The 13798-nt window shown below is 40.7% G+C and overlaps 1 long non-coding RNA gene across 1 annotated transcript in view; it reads left to right on the top strand.

Moving 5' to 3' along the window:
• Positions 1–4550: 4550 nt before the first annotated feature.
• The window catches only part of LOC118893923, a 456255-nt gene continuing 447007 nt past the window's right edge, over positions 4551–13798 (top strand). The window contains exon 1 of the long non-coding RNA XR_005019636.1: positions 4551–4598. This is a non-coding gene — a long non-coding RNA (uncharacterized LOC118893923). The remainder of the gene's footprint in view (positions 4599–13798) is intronic.

Raw genomic sequence — 13798 nt, 5'->3', positions numbered from 1 at the left:
CTCCCAATGTCACTCATGTGATTTTTGGCAACGTTTAGTTGCTCATGGGTTGTTGAACTGAGGTCCTCCATTTTTCACTGGCTGTTGGCTGGAGCTCTCTCTGTTCCTTGCCACATGGACCTTCCGTAGAGTAGCTCATGTTATGAGTGATTGGCTCATGGCAGCTGGCTTCCATTAGAGCAACTGAGAGAATAAGAGACTGAGCAAGACAGAAGTAGTCTTTTTGTAAACTAATATTAAAAGTTGCATCCACTGCTGTATTCTATTCATTAGAATGAGTCAGTAGGTCCAGCCCACACTACAGGGGAGGGGACTACAAGAGAGTATAAATATCAAGAGGCAGGGATCATTTGGGGGTCATTTTGGAAGCTAATATTCTTTTATTTTATTTTATTTATTTATTTTTTTATTGAAGTATAGTTGACTTACAATGTTGTGCCAATCTCTGCTGTACAGCAAAGTGAGTCAGTTATACACATATAGACATTCTTTTTTTAATATTCTTTTCTATTATGGTTTATCACAGGATATTGAATATAGTTCCCTGTGCTATATAGTAGGACCTTGTTGCTTATCCATCTTATATATAATAGTTTACATCTGCTAATCCCAAACTCCCAGTCCTTCCCTCCCCCACTCCCCTCCCCCTTGGCCACCACAAGTCTGTTCTCTAGGTCTGTGAGTCTGTTCTGTTTTGTAGATAGGTTCATTTGTGCTGTTTTAGATTCACATGTAAGTGATATCATATTGTATTTGTCTTTCTCTTTCTGACTTCACTTAATATGATAATCTCTAGTTGCATCCATGTTGCTGCAAATGGCATTACTTCATTCTTTTTTATGGCTGAGTAGTATTCCATTGTATATATGTACCACATCTTCTTTATCCATTCATCTGTCGATGGACATTTAGGTTGATTCCATGTTCTGGCTATTGTGAATAGTGCTGCTATGAACATAGGGGTACATGTATCTTTTTTAATTATAGTTTTGTCCAGGTATATGCCCAGGAGTGGGATTGCTGGGTCACATGGTAGTTCTATTTTTAGTTTTCTGAGGAACCCCCACACTGTTCTCCATAGTGGCTGCACCATTCTTACCAACAGTGTAGGAGGGTTCCCTTTTCTCCACACCATCTCCAGCATTTGTTATTTGTAGACTTTTTAATGATGGCCATTCTGACTGGTGTGAGGTGGTACTTCATTGTAGATTTGATTTGCATTTAGAGGCTAATATTCTTTTTAAAATTTAATTTAATTTAATTTTATATTTGGCTGCTTTGGGTCTTAGCTGTGGCACTTGGGATCTTCGTTGAGGCATGCGGGATCTTTCATTGAGGCACATGGGCTTCTCTCTAGTTGTGGCACACAGGCTCCAGAGAATGTGGGCTCTGTAGTTTGCGGCACGTGGGCTGTCTAGTTGAGGTGCACGAGCTCAGTAGCTGTGGTGTGCGGACCTAGTGGCCCCGTGGCACGTGGAATCCCAGTTCCCTGACGAGGGATTGAACCCATGTCCCCTGCATTGTAAGGTAGATTCTTTACCACTGGACCACCAGGGAAGTCCTAATATTCTTGATAGCTGTTTCTTCTCTCCAAACTTGGAAGTTTTCTCCATCATGCTCGTATTTTCTCCACCTGTCAGAGTAATTTTTCAAGCTCTCTCTACCATATATACGTGCCAGTACTGATACTGTACAATCCTGCCAGGTAGTGGGCACATGAATCCTTTTTCTAGAAGACTGGGAAGTTTTCTGAATCTGTCCATGTCTCGGGGGTTTTCAGCATTTGCTGGTGTACTCCTCTGTGCCTTCATCTCCTCGGTCTCTCCCAGCTGTGTTTGCTTATGGAAATCATTCAGTTGACACCTATCATATGAGTGAGAGGCTATGGTCTTTCTATTAATCCTCGACTTTACTCTTGTTATTCTTCTTGGAAGAGGACAGTTCTGGCTTTTCATGAACAGTTGTGAGATTGTGAAGAATAAAGCAATTATTTTTTTAACCAGTAGACATTGCACTAGTTCAGAGTTCCCTAAACTGTTTTAGTTCACAGTACCATTAGTGTCTCAATAATTTTTTCCCACAACACCCCTTGGCCAAAAGAAATACCTAACAGTTCCATTTATTAAGTTATTAGGTTTAAACACCTTAATAAGTATTTATGTTTTAACAACCAAGCAGCCATTTATAAAGCAAATATATATACATAAAGAAAAAGTAATGTTAAGTTTCATTCTTGAATAGACACAATTACTAACAGGATGTTTGTACCTCTTGGGCACAGTCCAACTTCACTAACCTTGGAATGTCTGGACACTGCCACTCTCATTTCCTGTTACCCATTGATTTTCAAGTGGTACTTGCTTTTTATTGCAGCAACCATGGAAAGCCCAGCTTTGCAAATAAAGAAATGTCTTTGAAAGGAATGTAGCATGATCTAATGAAAATGTGAATCACCTCAAGATAGTAGTAGTGTCTGACAGGTGCTACTGTGTCGTCCTTGAAAGTTTAAAATACCCTGTTAGCCACACCTGCCTCTGTCTATGGCCATACCACCCTGGATGAGCCCAATCTCGTCTAAAATACCCGGTTGGATCTCCTGAGTTGGGTCTCCTGGGTTATCTCAGGGCATAGTTTGGGAACTGCAGTGCTAGGTGAAGGAAGATAAAAAAGACATATTCCATGTAAGGAGCCCAATTATAGTACTGCATATAGACATGTGGTCAACTAGGTATTCTATAAGGCAGAGGACCACAATCAAGATGCAGTGGACATTTTTTTAAAATCTGTTTGGTATCTGAATCCCTGATACGTGGCCATGTTTTTGCTGGACTTGTTCTGTGATACGATTTTCGCCGTGGTTTTGGTGGTGTAGCTTCCCTTTTTATTTGCCCATTCTGAACATAGTTCTCTAGTCTTCCTGAGGACATGGAAAACCCGATATCCTTCCAATAAATTTCTGTCTCTGTTTAAGACAGCCCAACTACTCTTAAAGGTGGGACAAATAAAAAGGAACATGACCAAAGATTTCTAGTAGTAGAAGAGAGGCAAGATTATAGAGAACATATTGCACTGATGTCACCAGACAGAACAAGGAGAGGAATTACTGAGATGTGCCTTCTGGAGGGTCTGGATGGTAAATAATAATAACCAGCCCTAAAAGGCAGAAAAAGCTATCTATGAGGATGGCTTAGGTAATGTGGACAGATTTGAGAGAGGGGAAGACTTGGAAATTTGCACAGAATGCATCAGACCCTGTTAGGTGAGTTTCAAAATGACACATTTATGGTGAGTAAGGAAGTTTGTAAAGTTCATGTCATTAGAGATATGCTCAGAAAATCTTCAGACTCCCAGGAAAGGTGGGATGATGCACACTAAAGGGGAGCTAGCCAAGGCAATATTAAATAGAAATCAGGTCTGTGATAAATGTTAGGAGGATGAGAGGATGAATTTTAGGTACAATTATCCAACTAAGGGAAATAAGGATGGACACGATTTGCTTAGATGATGGATGCTTTTGGTAAACCCAGAAGTTGTTAAATCTATATTTCTCACTAGCAGACACTCCATAAGGCCAAATCTAGAGGAGTGTATTAGGAAACTAAATATATGGCTCAGAAAGCAGAGGGAAAGGAAAGCAGAGTCTACCTGCATCAACTTATGAAGCAAGTGAAATGAGTGAAACTTAGGAGGGCCTGCCTGAGAGAGGAAGTGAACAACATCAGGAAATGGAATCCTAGAAGCATAGCCATGACTCAAGAAAAAGTTGTAGCAGAAAGAATTGTTCTGCTGTTTTGCAGTAACACAAGTTCCTCAAGATGAAAAAGCAGGTTTGGAGGTACACTGAGCAGAAGACATTAGTCTTTCCTTGCTTCAATAAAATAGAATAGAAGATGCATTTTTAGCCTATGAACCCTCAGTGAAATAAACTGAATCCATAATTTTGAAATTGACAGGTTGTTTGGCTTCCATGAGATGAAGCAGATTCTGATGCGGCTCGTCTTATCCCTTGGTAAGTGAAATCATGATGTCATGTACACATGCCATTGTTAGGTACACACAGGCTTGTGGGATTTCCATGCTCATAGGAAAGCTATGTGGTGGGAGTATTTGGCACAAGAGCCTCTCAAATATTAGGCAACACTATAATTTATATTACTTATTCAAAAATAATTACTGATTAGAGCAATACTCTTAAAGGCACATGAACATCGTTAATGTGAAATTTCATATGATTTCTCAAAACTCCGTTTAAAAACAATTGCCTAAGCTGTTTTAATTATGCTTTAGTGTTCTAACCTATCCACCCATCTTGTTGACCCATATGCTTTATGTAAACTGTTCCATCTGTGTTCTTTTAAATCAAGTTCTTGTATACCAACTCTTTCTCTCTACCATGGAAAGAAGGTAGTTTCATTCAGAAGAGGAAACTCTTACCTTGTTGCAGTACTAGGGGAATATAATGCTTTTATACTACTGAAATTGCGAGTTATGAGATAATCAGTTGTGAATTTGGATCCAGATTCAATGACTGGACTCATTTTTTCTTCCAGAATGATCAAAGACAGAGAAGGAAACCAGGAGGTTGAAAAAGAGCCCCGGTAAGTTAAAGGAAGTTATCTGGTAACAGATAAATACTGATGCCATGAGTCAACCAACACACGTGAGTCTTCCTCTGGGTACTTGGCGTAAAACATTTCAGAGAATCATCCTTATCCCTTGAGCAAATGGACGTGGGCAGAGCTCTTCACATCTGATAGCAACCTGCATTCCCAATATTATATCCTACCATTTCCTCCTACGTAGCCTAAGCAGCCACGCTATGGAGTTCCTCATGATTTTCTTTCCATGCCAGGATCTTCTGGGACTCTTCTTTGCTCCTGCAATGTTTCTTTAACAATATCCTTAGTCTCCTTCCTCTTTAGTGTGGAGTTATTTGTTCTGTCATTGCTGTCCTCACAATGCCTGTCTCATAACTCTGTAAAAGCATAGGGTCTGTTTTATTACACTATTTCTGTTTCTGTTGCACCTTCATGGGCAGAGTCCATTGCTTAGTCATTTTTGTTCTGGCCGCATTGCAGGAATACTCACATTGTCAAATTGCATCCTATGCATTAGAATATGAATGGGCAAACTCATTGTTTAGAATATTTTAAGCTTAAGTTCATGTGTTTGTCTTGATTTTCATGTTTATAGTGATGTGTCATTTGGTTTAATTTAAGTGATCTGTGGAGACAGTCACTCAAATTCACTGAATGTTTTGTTTCATCTATTAAAAGTTGCATTTTTCTACATGACTTCTAAGATGTCTTACATTCTTGGTTTGTAATCAGGCCTTTCAGTGTGACCTTGGACCAATTACTTAATCTCTTTATTAAATGAAGAAAATACTTCCAAATTCAGAGGGTGGTTTTGAGGATTAAATGGGACAACATCTAGAATGGATTTAGATTGCTTCAGTAAATAAACGTTTATTGAGCAACTGCATAGGTGCCAGGGGACTGTGCTAGGTATTAGCACTATAGAGATGACTAAGATACAATCTCAACTCTGGGGAAGTTACAATCTAGAAGCCTTGCTTGGTACATCATATGGACTCAGTAACTGTTTGTTCTTCCTTTTTCTCTCTGGCCTATCTGTTATTTAATGCTGGAACTTATTGCTGTTGTTTTTATTATTTATTTATTTATTTATTATTATTTGGCTGCGCTGGGTCTTAGTTGTGGCAGGTGGGCTCCTTAGTTGTGGCACGCCAACTGTTAGTTGCAGCACGCGTGTGGAATCTAGTTCCCTGACCAGGGATTAAACCTGGGCCCCCTGCATTGCGAGCGTGGAGTCTCAACCACTGGACCTCGAGGGAAGTCCCTAAAGCTGGGATTTGGAATGGAATAGGGAGACAGCTTTACATTTTGCATTTATTTGTCACATGATCTTTAAATACAACAGTGAACCTTACTTCAAGAGGTAAAGCTAAAGTACACATCATTTCTTTTTTTTAACATCTTTATTAGAGTATAATTGCTTTGCAATGGTGTGTTAGTTTCTGCTTTATAACAACGTAAATCAGCTATACATATATATATATCCCCATATCTCCTCCCGCCCACCCTCCCTATCCCACCCCTCTAGATGGTCACAAAGCACCGAGCTGATCTCCCTGTGCTACGCGGCTGCTTCCCACTAGCTATCTATTTTACATTTAGCAGTATATATAACTCCATGCCACTCTCTCACTTCCTCCCAGCTTACCCTTCTCCTTCCCCGTGTCCTCAAGTCCATTCTCTGCGTCTGCGTCTTTATTCCTGTCCTGCCCCTAGGTTCTTCAGAAACATTTTTTTTTTTTAGATTATATATATATATGTGTTAGCATACGCTATTTATTTTTCTCTTCTGACTTACTTCATTCTGTATGAAAGTCTCTAGGTCCATCCACCTCACTACAAATAACTCAATTTAGTTTATTTTTATGGCTGAGTAATATTCCATTGTATATATGTGCCACATCTTCTTTATCCATTCATCTGTCTATGGACACATAGGTAGCTTCCATGTCCTGGCTGTTGAAAATAGAGCTGCAATGAACATTGTGGTACATGACTCTTTTTGAATTATGGTTTTCTCAGGGTATATGCTCAGTAGTGGGATTACTGGGTTGTATGGTAGTTCTATTTTTAGTTTTTTAAGGAACCTCCATACTGTTCTCCATACTGGCTGTATCAATTTACATTCCCACCAAGAGTGCAAGAGGGTTCCCTTTTCTCCACACCCTCTCCAGCATTTATTGTTTGTAGATTTTTTGATGATGGCCATTCTGACCGTTGTGAGGTGATACCTCATTGTAGTTTTTTGTTTTTTGTTTTTTGTTTTTTTTTTTTAAATTATTATTTATTTACTTATTTTTGGCTGTGTTGGGTCTTCGTTTCTGTGCGAGGGCTTTGTCTAGTTGCGGCGAGCAGGGGCCACTCTTCATCGCGGTGCGCGGGCCTCTCACTATCGTGGCCCCTCTTATTGCGGAGCACAGGCTCCAGACGCGCAGGCTCAGTAGTTGCGGCTCACGGGCCTAGTTGCTCCGTGGCATGTGGGATCTTCCCAGACCAGGGCTCGAACCCGTGTCCCCTGCATTGGCAGGCAGATTCCCAACCACTGCGCCACCAGGGAAGCCCCTCATTGTAGTTTTGATTTGCTTTTCTCTAATGATTAGTGATGTTGAGCATCCTTTCGTGTGTTTGTTGGCAATCTGTATATCTTCTTTGGAGAAATGTCTATTTAGGTCTTCTGCCCATTTTTGGATTGGGTTGTTTGTTTTTTTTTGATATTGAGCTGCATGAGCTGCTTGTATATTTTGGAGATTAATCCTTTGTCAGTTGCTTCATTTGCAAATATTTTCTCCCATTCTGAGGGTTGTCTTTTCATCTTGTTTATGGTTTCCTTTGCTGTGCAAAAGCTTTTAAGTTTCATTAGGTCCCATTTGTTTATTTTTGTTTTTATTTCCATTTCTCTAGGAGGTGGGTCAAAAAGGACCTTGCTGTGATTTATGTCATAGAGTGTTCTGCCTATGATTTCCTCTAAGAGGTTGATAGTGTCTGACCTTACATTTACGTCTTTAATCCATTTTGAGTTTATTTTTGTGTATGCTGTTAGGGAGTGTTCTAATTTCATTCTTTTATATGTAGCTGTCCAGTTTTCCCAGCACCACTTATCGAAGAGGCTGTCTTTTCTCCATTGTATATCCTTGCCTCCTTTGTCATAGATTAGTTGACCATAGGTGCGTGGGTTTATGTTTGGGCTTTCTATCCTGTTCCATTGATCTATATTTCTGTTTTTGTGCCAGTACCATACTGTCTTGATTACTGTAGCTTTGTATACACGTCATTTCTTAATAGTGAAAGGGATGATGTCATTTGGAAAGAACAAGGCCAGATAAGAACAGCGTCAGTCAGATGGGAGTTGTGTGCTCTCAGAAGAAGAATGTTGTGGGCGTGACTGGCTCAGTGCTCTCTTAGCCTGGGAACAGCATTTAAGATTTCCTCATCTTATAAAGAAAAAATCATTTCTGTTTCATTAGCAAAGTAAACACAGTGACCAGATGTCCTAATGCAGCAGTTTTATACATGTGTTACACACCATAAAACAATTGCTTAAGAAGTTTATGCTGTTATATTCAAAACAAGCCATGCAGTGGGTTTGGCTTCCAGGAAAACTGCCCACACATTTTAAATATGTACACTGGACAATGAGTTTTGACACTTCTATCCTGCCCTACTGGTTTGCCTCACTTCACTTCCTTTAGCATCTTGTCTCTGTGTCAATCATTTCCATCTATCTAAAGTCATGGCTCCATGACATGAGATTCCTTACTGAAAATGAGCAATCCAGCGATTTATTCACAAAGATGTACTAAACTACTTACAATTTTTAAAATACTGAGATAAGAAAATCAGAAAATGCTGAACGTTTAAAGCATCAACTGTTTGGCCATTGTTGTGGAGTTTGGCTAAGTATGTTAACATAGTGAGTTGTACCAATAACATATGATGGACAATTAACTCTCAAAGTAGGGGAAGGAATTCTTAGTAGAAGAATCTTCAAAAGCATAGAGATAACAAAGAGTGTTCAAGGATGTCAAGAACGTAGTTGGAATGTAAACTGGGCAATGAAGCTGGTACCATTGGTTGTGCCTGCATGTAAATAGTCCTTTATGTAGTTCTAAGGAGTTGGGACATTGTTTTGTGTGTGTGAGCCATTGAATGTTTTTAAATAGGGTAGTGTTAAATCTTGAATTTCTATTGATTGGCATTGGTCAGCCTGCCCACCTGTCTGTATGCCCACATTGCCTCTGTGCTGCTATAGAAGTCCGTCAGGACTTCCAGACTTACCAGCCCAAGTACCATTCATGGTCTCCAGCTTCAGCAGGTAGGACTTAGAGCCCTAACTCTGGAGCAATATGACCTTTAGGATGTGTAGCTGGAGGAAAATCTCTGTGGTCTTAGCAGAAAGAGCATGAAGACTGTCCTGGAGCCTCAGCAAGAGACCACAGGGTTGCTGCAGTTTTATAAGGTAGAAAGAAATGTGCTTGCAGCGCTTATCTTCATTTGCAGTTGTGAGGATTCTGGTCCCATGTGAACATTATGCCATTCCTTTTTTTTTTTGGCTGTGCCACGTGGCATGCCCGACCAGGGTTCGAGCCTGAGCCCCCTGCAGTGGAGGTGCGGAGTCCTAATCACTGGACTGCCAGGGAAGTCCCCCTTGTGAATATTATGAATTGAATAGTGTGTCAAGTGGCACCAATGCAAACCTGATTCTTTAATAGCAAGCCAAAACTTTGTTTATTCAGAAAATTGAAGTCATTGTTTACTACCCATTCTGGACCTACTAATTTAAGGGAAGATGCTGAGGAAATGTCACAGATGCATGTGAGTAAGGGAGGTCATGGTAGACTCCCCAACAGCTGCTCCTATTTTATTTATTTTTTAAAAAATCACTCATTTAATTAATTAATTTTTAATTAATTAATTAATTTTAAAATTTTTGGCTGCATTGGGTCTTCGTTGCTTCATATGGGCTTTCTCTAGTTGCGGCGAGAGGGGGCTACTTTTCATTGTGGTGCGTGGGCTTCTCATTGCAGTGGCTTCTCTTGTTGTGGAGCACAGGCTCTAGGTGCGCGGGCTTCAGTAATTGTGGCATATGGGCTCTAGAGCGCAGGCTCAGTAATTGTGGTTCACGGGCTTAGTTGCTCCCCAGCATGTAGGATCTTCCTGGACCAGGGATCGAACCTGTGTCCCCTGCATTGGCAGGCAAATTCTCAACCACTCTGCCACCAGGGAAGTCCCTCCTATTTTATTGAGAAACAAAAATGCCATAAGGAGAGTTGACCTCAGCCCAAGAATTGGGCATGTCTTGTCTAAAAGAAGTGCTGTTTTCTTGCTAGTGACTGGTTTACAAGTGGTATGTAACCCCATTCTAGTCAATGAGATGCAAGAAGATGTTTCCAGGAGGTGTTTCAGAAAGTTCTCTCCTCCTTTTGAAAGTGCTGGATGAGAAATCAGTCTCTTTATCTCTGGCTGATTGTGAGCAGGGAGCACATAGCTAGGAATGTACTGGAAATTATCTTAAGTCTTCAAAGTTAAGTCAGGTTAAAGCTCTGGGCTGAGAATAAAGACAGAAAGAACCAAAGTCTTGATGTCATGGCTGAGCCTTGGAAACAACCACCCCTGAAGCCCATTTCACCTCTGGCCTTCCAGTTATGATAACTAAAACATTTTTTTAAACCAAAATGTTTAAAAATTTTTTGGCATTCCTTTTCTACTTTATTGTGTTATGTCACTCCTCCTCTTAGAACCATGCATGTCAGCTCTGCTGCTTTCTTCCCCACTCATCCCCTGACTCTTAGGTCATTATGCTATACTTACTTAGGAAATTGACACCTGACGGATGTGTCTTCTCTACTGAAATCCCGCCATCGTCCTGGGTAACTTTAATATCCTCCTGTGTAGTGTCCAGCATCCTTACATCACAGATTGTGGATCCCTACTCTGATGACCTTTACCTCCATTCTGCTCCAGCACTCATTTCTGAAGTCACATTATCTTATTTGCTATTCAGTTTTTTGACCCATGAAGTTCTACCCCTGTAACTTCTCCCACCTGTCCCACTTCCTTCCTTTCAACTAATCCTGTTTTCCACCTCATCATACCCTTTCAGCTCTGGCTTCTTTCCTGGTTTCCCATTTGTTAGTTCCTTCTTAGTTTCACTTTCCTTCATGAACTGGCCCAGAACCTGTGTTTCCACGTCCCTATTTATTACCCTCTTATCAGCACCCTACTTCTCTCCTTCTGTCTCCCCTTTGGCCTTCTACTAATTTTTAATAGTTCTTAGCTTTTGAGTGATCTGATCGTTATTTTTACAGCCAGTACTTCTGGGCAAGGTGTTGCTGGAGAAAAAGTACTTAGACTGAATCCATTTAAGTTTGTTATTTTCAATTCATCCGGACCTAAGTACCATTTAGTGGTTTTTTTTTTTCCCATACTTTTCCCTGATGTTGACCATTCAAAATATTTACCTACTCTTTAAACCTCTGTCCATTTTCTCACTCCCTCATTCTTAACATGTCCTGGCTGCCTGCTTCACATAGAAAATAGAAGCCACCAATATAATTTATCTCACATAGTCCTATCGCCAACTTTGCAGCCTCTTTCTCCATCTTTCCAAGTTCTGCTTCTGTTTCAGAGGAAGAGGTGCTGCCCCCCTCCCCTGCCCCCAACACTTAGTGGAGAAAGACTCTTCCATGGATATTCTTGACCTTACCAAGTTTTGCCAGCTCTGGAGTTTTAACCAATGATTAGATCCACGTGCATTCCCTGTGTTCCCATCCCCTCAGTGCCTGCTTTCTCTGGTCTGTTCTCATGGGGACTGGCACATGCTGGCTTGGTCCTGGCAGATTGCAAAGTAGCCATTTTCTGAGATGCACTTTACCAGAGCAGGGGTTCCACAGGGGCCCCCATCCTCACCAGCTGATGGCAAGGGGATTAGCTGTTGAAGCGTTCGTAATCAGCTGCCCCAGGAGAGCCCCAAGCAACGTGTCTGCTCACTGATTGTTTTCCCTTAACTCTCTGTGACTAAATTCTTACCTCATGCTCCTGCTTAGTTCCCTGATCGCCACTGAGATTAGAATTTCTGGTTGGTGTCATTGGTTCGGTTGCCTTTTATTGCAAAACAGCTATTGTAGTCATCATAAGCAAAAAGAAATCTTGTTAGAAGTATGTTGAAAGTTCCAGGAATCATTGAGAGACAGGGAAACGTTTGACAAAAGGCCAAGAAGCAGGGCAACTTTAGAGAGTCAGAAAGGAAGGTAGCACAACAGAAGTCTGGCTAAGAAGCTGTGGCTTTGCTACAGAGACTGTCACTATTTCTGTAACTGTGAGTGGGTTCTAACTGTCCTGTTTTCTTTGTGATACTTATTCAAAATTCAAAGTCTTGCACAAAAGCTGTAGATGGCCTGAACCTGACTGAGTCACTCGTGCCGTGGCTGCCAGGGCAGACATGAAGATGATGGTAGGGAAGGAAGGACCAGTTTCCTTCATGTTCCATAGTGCGGGGTGAGGCGCTTCACCCAATCCCCAGCTGCCCTTTTGGATTTCCAACATCTGTGAACATCCTTCTTCCCATACGCACAGTTATGAAAAAGATGTTCCCGTGTAATAAAATACCTGCAGATGAACTCATTCTCTCCCTAATGGGACAAGAATCCTGATTTGTTTCACTTGGTTACAAATTCAGTGGTTCAGTTTTTCACTTCATTTACTTGAAAAGGGGAATACTGCCATTTTATTTATAGCACATGTAACTACATTTAAAAATGATGGCATCTCCATTGTCTCTGAAAACAACCTTAAGAAATGTAGAGCCATCACAGTAAGTAAGCAGCAGCATATTTATGTAGAAATATGATAAAGTACCTCCAAACTGATTTCCAAATAATTTTCTTCTTTTTATTTCATCAGACCTTGGGGGGGTTCAATGTCGAGGTAAGAACATTGTCTCCATTAAACCATGGGATAACCCAAGGATTAGTGAGTTTCTGTGAATATAAATTGTAAGGTACCAGGCCACCAACAAACACACACCCAGTTTTCTCAATTTCCTCCATTACTGATTTCCTTTATGTGTTGACAGTTCCTAATCTGCTCTTAAATGTGTATTCCAAATAGCAGAATCATGGTATGAAAAACACAAGGAGAGGATATAATATTTCAGAGAAACCTTCTAAATGGTAAACATGAGTGCCTGCTCTTTTCCCCCTCTGCTTCTAGCAAAGGGGCTGGGGACCCCTGGAAGCATTGGTAGAACTGGTATTTTCTTCACACTCTATTATCAACATTAAATCACATGGGATTGGCTTGATAGCTTGTTTACTTTCTGTTACAGTCTGGCAAATTCAAGTGAAATGCATTTAATTAAAAGTCACATTTCTCTAGACTGTTCGGACTCTAGGCCAGGACACCTATAAAGAATTACACATTCCCGCTTGCTAGAATTTTCTCTGTCACCTTGGTTATGAGTGCTGAAAGACAAAGCCAAATGCTTTTTTTTTTTTATTATTATTATCCCATTGCTTCTTTTTATTTATTTATTTATTTATTTATGGCTGCATTGGGTCTTTGTTGCTGCACGTGGGCTTTCTCTAGTTGTGGAGAGCGGGGGCTACTCTTTGTTGTGGTACGTGGGCTTCTCACTGCGGTGGCTTCTCTTGTTGCGGAGCACGGGCTCTAAGCATGCGGGCTTCAGGAGTTGTGGCTCGCGGGCTCTAGAGTGCAGGCTCAGTAGTTGTGGTGCACAGGCTTGGTTGCTCTGTGGCATGTGGGATCTTCCTGGACCAGGGCTCAAACCTGTGTCCCCTGCATTGGCAGGCAGATTCTTAACCACTGCACCACCAGGGAGGTCCCCCAAATGCTTTTAATAGAAGTGCTCAACAGGCTTCTTGGGGCTTTAAGAATTGAAATCGCCTGGTTTATTAGTTGTTACTCTCAGGTAGATTTGAGTGGGTATGAAGTCTTATTTCCCTAGTCTTCAAAGTAGAAAAATAGTGTTCCATACCATTTCATGAATATTCAAAAATTTCCTGAGTAGAATGATCATAAAAATTTATTAATATAACATTTATTATTATAACATTAAGTTAGTAATTTTGCAATTCAAATTGTTTTATGTCATTTATTTGCATTGCTAGTTTGGAGTTTTCACAATTTACATCCCTTTAGTAGATGCAACAGCCTTGGAAATGTGCTGCTCAGATCTCCTGCTG

Source organism: Balaenoptera musculus, chromosome 4, assembly GCF_009873245.2.
Source record: "Balaenoptera musculus isolate JJ_BM4_2016_0621 chromosome 4, mBalMus1.pri.v3, whole genome shotgun sequence".
Lineage (NCBI taxonomy): Eukaryota > Metazoa > Chordata > Mammalia > Artiodactyla > Balaenopteridae > Balaenoptera > Balaenoptera musculus.
This window is presented reverse-complemented; position numbering and strand designations above follow the sequence as displayed.